Genomic DNA, 9905 nt, shown 5'->3' with positions numbered 1-9905 from the left:
TCCCAATGCGAATTTCAAGAAATCACTCACCAATTATAAATTAGTATTATAGCAAATCATAAAGTACTTCTAACATATTTTCATCTGGCCAAAACTGTTGAAGCTATATGTATTTTGTGTATTTTATGTTTTGGCTAGCAATGCATGTATTTTTCACATGATTTGTTTCTGCCCAAAGGTGTAACAATCATGCAATTTGCAGTTGGTTCGACCCTCCAAAACTCGAGTACATCCATGGTGTATTTTGCATAATCAAGATTAAAATAGGTAAATGTGCCAATCTTTTGCCTTAATTTTCTTTGAGTTCTAAATTGGATTAAAATTATTGTTGAAAATTTGATGTTATTGGGATATCTAAGTGTTTATCGACTTTGTTTTAGAATTAAAACATAAATTTTAAGTTTGGATTCTCTTATTAGGTTTCATTTTAATTTATGATTTGGGGGCCTGGGCCGAGATGTGTGCCGACGAGGACGTCGGGCCCCTAAGGGGGGTGGATTGTAACATCCCATATCGCCCAGGGGAGTGGATCATGTAAGCCTTATATGTATGTTCTCATCTCTACCTAGCACGAGGCCTTTTGGGAGCTCACTGGCTTCGGGTTTCGTATGAACTTCGAAGTTAAGTGAGTTCGGGCGAGAGCATTCCCATGATGGGTGACCCACTGGGAAGTTCTCGTGTGAGTTCCCAGAAACAAAATCGTGAAGGCGTGGTCGAGGCCTAAAGCAGACAATATAGTGCTATGGTGGAGTCAAGCCTAGGATATGGTGGGGGCTTGGGCCGGGATGTGGCAATTTGGTATGACCTAATCGTTAACACATATGTGAGTCTTCTCTCATACACTAAAATAAAATAAATTTTGTAGTCATTGCATAAGTTTTTATTTATGGAACCTTTCAATTCTAACTACTTAAAAATAATAATAAAAATAAAAATTTATGTATTTGATCTTTATTGATTCAACTAGCCTATATTTTGTTATATGAAAACCATTTTCTGTAGTGTTTAATCTTGCAATTTTGAGTGTTTGCCCAAGTGGGAGAAATAATGTATTATGGGCTTCACACTCATCAATTTTGCATACTTTTAATGGTCATAGTTTTGGTAGATAAAACGTACATTATCATACTTGTTTATATTTTATTTGTTATACATGCAACTAATCTTGCAGGAAATTACTGAAGGGTTAATGAGTATATTATGCTCAAAAGTGTTTTGCTTATTAATTCTTGTTTGTTGTTCAAGAAATTGGACTTGTGATTTATATGTTATTGACGGAAAATTAATCTGCTCCAAAGTGTTTTCTTATTCAGTACAACTATAAATCAATGTATAGTGAAGCATGGAATTAACAAGATTGTATATACTTCATCTGCTCAAAAGTGTTGAAGCTATATACATTTGCCCTTGTATTTTATGTTTTAGCTATGCAATCATAATATAATCAGTTTCTATCGAAAGATGATTCTGGAATTATATGCTTTTGATGCAATAAGAAAACATTTGGTTAAAGTTTTTAATTTCTGTCAAATGTTAGATGAACAAAACTAACCAAATGATTTTGTATAATTTTTCAATCACAAGAGTCACTTCCTTGCAGATATCTAGAATAAAGATGTTGAGCTCACAAATTTTATGTTCTAGATCCCATGACTAATGTTTTGCTAATGGGAGTATTTGAAAGGTATCTGTTTCATTTTGTTGACATTTACAAAGTTTTTTTTTACTCTCTTAATCAATGGGAGTAATAATAATTTATCTATATAATTTTGTCTCTATTAATCAGTCGGAGCAAGCAATTACCTTTTGTGTTAAAATTTTGAAGTGTTAGTGGCTGATACTTTAAGAGTAAATTTTGTTTAAATTTTGTTCATAAGTTTTAATAAGAGGTCTTGATTTTGTAAACAGTATGTCATATTTTACTTGTTCTCTTATATATTCTAAATTGACAGAAAAGTTGGATTTTGTTACCAACCTTGTTGACCTTGTTGAGTTCTTTTGTGAACTACTTTTGTACTGAAACATATTTTCATATTTTCAGTTCGACTATTGTGAGCTAATGTTTTGACTATTAACTCTTGATATCATGACTTTGTTAGTAACATAGTGTTTTGAGTTAAGTGTGAAGGAACTATCCAATGTGTGCTTTGAAGTGTTAGTAGCTGATACTTTAAGAGTAAATTTTGTTTAAATTTTGTTCATAAGTTTTAATAAGAGGTCTTGATTTTGTAAACAGTATGTCGTATTTTACTTGTTCTCTTATTATATTCTAAATTGACAGAAAAGTTGGGTTTTGTTACCAACCTTGTTGAGTTCTTTTGTGAACTACTTTTGTACTTAAATATATTTTCATATTTTCAGTTCAATTATTGTGAGCTAATGTTTTGACTATTAGCTCTTGATATATCATGACTTTGTTAGTAACATAGTGCTTTGAGTTAAGCGTGCATGTAATCATGGAGTGCAAGGAACTATCCAATGTGTGCCTTGTTTTCCTTGGTTCTACGTTTAGTCTCAAAGTGACAAGTTACTTGAAAGGTATGATTGCATACTTTAGTGGACTCAAGTGATCACCGTATATATTTATCTCATTGAGGTATTCTCATTGACATTCAAGTGGGAGAATGTAAAACCATTTTGTGAATGGCAATTAATTATGCCGAGAATAATTGAGGGAATAGTTGACTTGGCAATCAAGTTAATAAAATCTCTAGGACTCTCGGTGCCTTAAGGAAATAAACATATTAGAGTCCTAATTACATGCAATCAATTAAGGGCCTTTATTAAGTAAATACAAGGAATAAGAGTCATGATGGGACTATAATTGATTTGATATGATTTGGGTTGATATCCTTTACAATAATAGGGAGGAATTGGTTGAAACACTAGATATATAACCTAGGAGCAGTCCCTACTTCCATACCAACTGAAACTCACGAAAACTACAAGCCTATTTCGATATTAGGGTTCATTGAGAGGTACTGGAAGTACAAGACTACTTCTACTTTGTTCGCAATGATCAATGGCTTCATTTTCGTAATCATGTGTTCCATATTATACAGATAAGTTTAATATAATTAGTCAATCTCTATTTTATATGGATTTGATTTTTTCGTGATCCTAATGTCTTGTTGTTGTGATTTCAGAATGTGTCTTACATATGGTATCAGAGCCACACAACAAGCTTAGGGTTCGGGTTAATTAAAGGTAGTTGTTTGCCTACATAATATTGTTTTGGTCGGATGTGTTCTACTCTTTGATCCTATGAAATCAGTTAACATGCTTACGCAATTATGTATCAATTAGCGTAATGACTAAGTTTATTATGTTTATATTTTGTGGAAGAATAAAATTATGTATATAATCAAGGTTGGTATTGTTTTCGTAATTCACAGTGAAAAGAAAATTTCGTTTTGAATTGCATTATGACACAGTGTCTTTTCCAATTGCAAGAAATTTTGTAAAATGATTTCAGGTTTTGATGGCGTTTGACCAAACCTAATCTTGGATGATATTTGGATTTATTATATAATCATCTTATTATCAATTTAGATGCAATAATTCTATTTAATTATTATTAATTAAAAAAAGGGTGAGATATGGCATTGAAAAAGTACGGGGTCATCTCCGTCGCGTGTGAGGTTTTTAGTACCTAATTTGGTTGAGTTAAAATAAAGCTTTTGATTCCAACTAAATTGTGAATTAGATAAAGGTGTCATTGATTCTGGGCAATCAACCTTTATTTTCTTATTTAATTTCTCCATCTCAAAATTGATTAAGTTGAGAATTTACGCTTCCACTTATTGCGTTGCAAAATCTAGCCAATTTTTGGTTAGTTTGCTTATATTTTGGGCTGTTCTCTGTTAGGATTCTGTCAAATTATCGAATTAAATCTTGCAAATGTGAGGTTTTAGGATGAATATTGTATTGGATTTCATGCTTTCATGCTTTAAAATTTGGATTTACTATGGTTAATTAACATGTTCTAAAAAGGCATTCCCAATTTGTTTGTTTTGATGAACCAATAGGTGAAACTATTTGGCAACTTACGTATATATAAAAAAATTATTGTATTATGAAGGACTGCTTAATGTCATAATTTTGATGTGTGATTATTTACATTATTATGAATTGCTTTCAGTCGGTTCGTATTGGGGTTTTCAATTTTTTATGAAATTCAATTGTGGTGTAAATCATTTTTGCCTAAACTTTTGTCAAAATTAATCATGCTAAAGTATAATCTTTTCAAACTATAATTATTATGGGGGTATGATTATAATCTTGTCACCAATAGCCAAAGTCGTGTATTAAAGTCTCATTAAAAGGAATTAATTATATATTTTCATTCTCAAATTTTGATTTTATGCATCATTATAGTGTTTTCATTTTCTGAGCAAATATAGTGTTTTCATTTGGGATTAATTCAATTTTGCATTTTTCGACTCTTATCCTAATAGTGCATATGCAAATGAATAAGTTTTGGTTCTTGGTTATTTCTCTATGAAATGATAGTCGCTTCTATCATTGCAATTAATATTACTTTTAGAGTTATGATAGGACTATAATTGATTAGATATGATTTGAGTTGATATCATTTCCGATAATAGGGAGGAATTGGTTGAAGCCCTAGCTATATAACCTAGGAGCAGTCCCTACTTCCATACCAACTGAAACTCACGAAAACTACAAGTCTATTTCGATAGTAAATTTCATTGAGAGGTACTAGAAGTAGAAGACTACTTCTACTTCGTTTGCAAGGATCAATGACTTCATCTTCGTAATCATATGTTCCATATTATAAAGATAAGTTTAATATAATTAGTCAATATCTATTTTATATTGATTTAATTTATTCGTGATCTTAATATCTTGGATTTGATTTATTCATGAAATGAATTCATTGTCACACGACGTTGTGATTTAAAGATACAATGTTACACAAAGAAAAACTTACACATGACTTTATGATAACGATAAAGTCACACGAGACGTTACGATAACGATAGCAGCAAACGTGTTCTATTTTAAGTTATTTCTCAAATAGTTGAGGTGATGGCCAAATCCATCATTTTCTTGTTGATTAAAGAATGAAATTAACTTTGGCCGACGGTATATGGTGGTAGTGGCGGTTTCGTTTCATTTAAATGGCAGTTGGAGATTGGCTTCATTTGTCGGAAAGAGTACATTCACTTCACACTTTAGATACTCATCGCTGCCTCATAGAGTTATGGCCGACAAATCATCCAAGACTTCCTTAAAAAAATATAGGGTAAATTACATTTTACCACCTCAAGTTTGAGGTCTATTGCAACCTCATACAATATCTTCAAAACATTTCACTTTCATACCTTACGTACTATTTTATTTCAATATAATACATCCGTTACATTTTCTATCCATTGATCCGTTAAGAGCTTACGTGGTTGTCACATTTGTGCCACATGGCAAAATATAATTTTTTTTTACATTAAAAATATTATAATATTAACCTTATTAAAAATTAAAATTAAAGTTAAAAAAGAAAAAGAAAAACCAAACTAAAACCCAAAAACCCATTCCCCCACCCCCACCTCTGCCATCGTACTTGCCGGCTCCGCTGCCCTTACTTCCTGCCATCTTCTTCCTCTGTTCCAATCTCTGCAAACCCTAATTTCAATTCTCCAATTTCCCCCTATTTCTCCACTCAATCCCTAATTCGCTTCCCAAATGCAACGCCTCTCGTTCTCCAAATCTACGAGATTCAAAAGAGGGCCAAGCTCAAAGCCGCAGTGTCCAAGCTTGAGCGGTCGTGGGAGGTTGTCGAGAAAGCTCTGCAGGTTTGTTGATAAGTAGATTTTATATTATATATTTTACCCTAATCTTAGTATATTTTGGTCAATATTTTGGAAGAATTTTGATACTTTGAATTGTATTTTCAATATAGGACTTTCGATTTCCTTTGGAGCAAAACAGGACCAAATGGACGAATTTTGGAGTAATTCTAGTTGGAGGACGTTTATGAGTCACCTAGCTTGATCGTATCAAAATCTGGGATTTTTCCACCAAGCGGTTATTTTCTGGCGATAAAATAAAAGAGCGATGTGCAGTGCTGGAAAATAACATTTTTGGGCTTAAATTGCGTTTTTGGAGCCCAATATGACCTCGGATGGGTTCGTGGTCTTCTGGAGAAGTGTTCAGAATATTCTAAACATTAAATACAGCTATATTGGGCCAGTTTTGGAGCAGCTTATGGATCCAAAACGTGGCTGTTCAGATTTTAGGCGAATTTTACCATTTAATTTAGGGTTATGTTTCCTGTTTTATTTGATTAGTATTTTTAGTTTCCTAGTGGGAATAAAGGACCGGTTTTTAGGGTTTGTGTGGGGGCTTGGCAGATTTATTGCTTGGCCGTCTACCATATTTCACAACGCTTTCTTTTTATGCAATTTTGGAGACAGAGAGAATTGCTAGGGTTTTGGAGATTTTCTACTTGAAGGTGTTTTCAATCCTTTTCTTAATAATATTTTCTATGATTTCAATTATGAATATGCGTAACTAATTCCTTTTGCTAGGGTGAAACCTTGAGCCTTAGCATGAATATATGATTTTTATTTAATTGCTTATGATTGATTGCATGCAGACTTTGTTGTTAATCACCGGGATAAAAACTATCTTATTGTCTTAATGCCTGATCACCTTTAGGATCTTTAGAAAAGTAATTTGATGCAATTTTGGTCGGAATGTTCCCTGAAATTGACGCTGGCTTCTTGTGATTAATAATTGTAATGTCACTTAGGATGAATACCACGTCTTAAGGGTTTCATGGTTTTTCAAAGGGTTTTCATAAAGCATAATGAGTCTTTCACGTTCAGATTTGATCCGAACGTCCGGACGGGTTGCATGTTAGATATACGTTCTATGTTGGAGGTTCCAAGTAGAATATGAATTAGGAAAATCTAACATTCAAAGTAGCATGTGTAAATCATAAGTAATCGGTAAAAATTCATAGGATTGCTAGGTGATGGTGGAACCCTAGTGCTTTCTTAATTTGATTTCTCCGAAAACTGTTTTCTTTTTCCCCAGTTCTAATATTGCAGATTGTTTATTTTAATTAATTAATTTCGTTTTTATTTTAAGTAGGTTATAAAATCAATTACCTCAATTTCTACTTTACAATAATTAATTGAAATTTGGTTTGTTTCAAATTATTTAATAATCCTTGTGAAGAATGACCTTGCAATATCTGTTTAGACTACAACAACCTTGTGATTCTTGCAAGTATTATAGGTGTTTTTATTGCATTCACATGAGTAGTAAAATCCATATCATTTGTTATACATAGAAGCTTTCCCAGGTCATTTTATTTGGAATGGGTTAAGATCAGCAAAAAGGTTATTTGGGTCCTTAGAGTTGTTTTCAGTATATGGAGGGGGGGAAGAGAGTGGTAGAAAGGGAGGTGGGGGTGAATCTCTCTTTTATGAACACAACGTTCATAAACTAAATTGAACCTATAGTTTCAAATTTAGTGCCTTTGAAACCCGAAGTTTTCATAAAACAAATACACCCATGAAAACCCGACGTTTTTCATGAAAACCATGTCTTAGAACTCGAATGTTCTAACTTTGATGCTTATGGATGATTCATTCCCATAACACCAATCATAATCCTGTTCCCTCAATTTCAGTGGATTGTAGAATCATCACAAGTTCGATTCCCTTATTTGGATGTTTCTATCAGAAACCACTTTCTGTGGGGTACATGATATGAATCTCCACTTGACTATTAAGAAGTTGAGAAACCATTGAAGCCAACAATGGCAAGGAAGAGTTGAATAAGCTTCCGCCATGATCTTTATTCGAAGAATGATGCCCGAAGCATTACAAATGAAAATACCTCCCGAACGAGGATTCCATGGCTCTTTGGCTCGCTCTTACGAACCGTCTAATCATGAAAGACATTGCCTGAAGCACACCATGATTACGGCCATGAATGAGTACAATTATGAAGTTTACAAATCCGATCGAGTTTTAAATAGAGAATACTTTTCTCGTCCTTCCATGTTTCTAACTCACTTCTGAAGCAGCAGTGTAGAAAGCAGAAGTTTACCAAATTCTTGGTCTGATTACTACCACAAATGTGAGAGATAATTATAGATCCAGCTTCGGTTAGAGTCTACCGAACGGTATAGACTCAGTTTGGTTGGAGTCTACCCAATGGCTCGACCCAATTCGGTCAAAGCCTACAGAATGGTGATGCCTTGCTTCGGCAGAGATGCACTAAACATTATTACTTTGCTTCGATAGAGGCCTACCAAATAGACCCCTCCAGCTTCGGCTGGAGCCTACCGAATCCAATTTTGGGTATGTCTCTCATAGTCTAATTTCGAGTTTATTTTTACAACATATGTTAGAATCAGGGCCTGCCAAGGTGTGGCATCATGCCCGAAGCATGATCCTTGGTACCTAAAGACCTAAAACTTCAACAATAAGAGATATTATTCCCAAACCTCAACCCTGCAGAATCTACTTCTGTCTCGATGGAATAGATCATTGGTTATGCACCTATTCGTGCCTCTACCAATGTCGTTGAGGAGTACCATTCTAGTAGTAAATATGTGAGACTAATTTTGCTCCTTCAGACACCGTTGGAAGAGAAAAATTTTCACATGGATGGTCTTGTTAGCCGAATCCCTTTAGTAAAACCATTTACTTTGTGAACATTTTTTCCATGTTCTTGGATTCAAGCTTGGTGTTTATTTTAAGTTATGGATAATCTTATTGATATTGTCCTCGAATATGAGTTAATTGAATTATGTTTCTTAATACATGTGACCCAATTCAATTAAACACGTGATTAGGTACGAATGTTGGAAAGTTAGTTGTATGGATGAATGCGATACTATGCACACTGACTTTATACCTAAATCACATCTCTAGCAACGACTTTAAGTCTATCCAACCTGATTAAGAGCATTGGCACGCTTCTCGTTGTATGAATGGTACTGAATTACCATGTCAAATACCTTATACTTTATCCGTTTTGGAAGAACGTCGTTAAGTTTCCTTAAAGATATTCGAGATGACAATGATTATGAATGAAACAACTGAAGAAAATAAAGTGAAATATCTTTGCACCAAATCCAAAAATGAGCCTAAACCTTTGATTTTGGGCCAATGGGTTGTCTTCCACCAGGGAACACACCATATGTGGCCGGCCTAAAGCTTAGTGATTGGGCAGTTTACTTACTTTGGCATGACCATTTGGGACACTTAGGTCAAACAATGATGCCACGACACATCTCCTTACCCGAAGTAAGGACTTTGTGCCTACAAGCACACTTTGCCAAGCATGTTCATTGGGGAAATTGATTCTCTAAATCATCCCTCACAAAGATACGAATCACCAACTTTTCACAGTGGATTCAAGGGAATATATATGGACTAATCCAACCAAAATGCAGACCATATAAATACTTACGGTTTTGGTTGATGAATTGACAAACTGGTCACATGTTTATCCACACACATTGCTGCTAAACCTCCTGGCCAATTAAGGGTTCACCACCCTACTTATCCCTTAAAGTCTGGGAGATTGGATAATGCCGGAGAGTTTATATCGACAGTTTTCGATAAAGTATTGTTATGTCTTTTGGGTTTATAATTGAACATCGAATTCCCATGTTTACCCCAAATAGCCTCGCATAGTGATCATAAAGGGAAATTTAGATGATCGCTCTGACTTTGGTAAACGTACCAAGTTTTCAGTTTCCGCCTAGGGCTATGCAATCTTGTACGCAATTATGTTGGTCCGCCTTGATGCTCATTATTATCCAACTTATTCGACATTATAATTGGTTACTGGGTACGAACCTGACGTTTTTCGTATTTATGCATTTGGGTGTGCATTCCACGTGCCAAGTTGCGCCG

This window comes from Malus domestica, chromosome 10, assembly GCF_042453785.1.
Source record: "Malus domestica chromosome 10, GDT2T_hap1".
NCBI classification, from domain to species: Eukaryota; Viridiplantae; Streptophyta; class Magnoliopsida; order Rosales; family Rosaceae; genus Malus; species Malus domestica.
This window is presented reverse-complemented; position numbering follows the sequence as displayed.